Raw genomic sequence first — 334 nt, 5'->3', positions numbered from 1 at the left:
ATTAGGGGGTCTATATATTACTATGTTTATTCATTTTTCAGATTCAAATTCTACCGCTATTAGTTCACATTCTGAGTTACTATATTTCTCATATATTTGTCCTTGTTTATGTCTTTCCCATATATCGCGGTTCCCCCTTGATTCCTATGTCTATCTGATCTTTAAGTTTGAACCCTTTTATTTGATCATCATTCCCAGTCTTTTGGGAATATACCAGGTTTCACTTATATTCATTATATCTATTTTCTTTTCAATTTGGGTTAGTTCTTCCTAAGTACTCTATTTTTCTTTTTGAGTTACTTGTAACTAAAACCTTGCGCATTCATCACTATGA

This window comes from Macrobrachium nipponense, chromosome 16 (assembly GCF_015104395.2).
Source record: "Macrobrachium nipponense isolate FS-2020 chromosome 16, ASM1510439v2, whole genome shotgun sequence".
Classification (NCBI taxonomy): Eukaryota; Metazoa; Arthropoda; class Malacostraca; order Decapoda; family Palaemonidae; genus Macrobrachium; species Macrobrachium nipponense.
Note: the sequence above shows the minus strand (reverse complement) of the source record.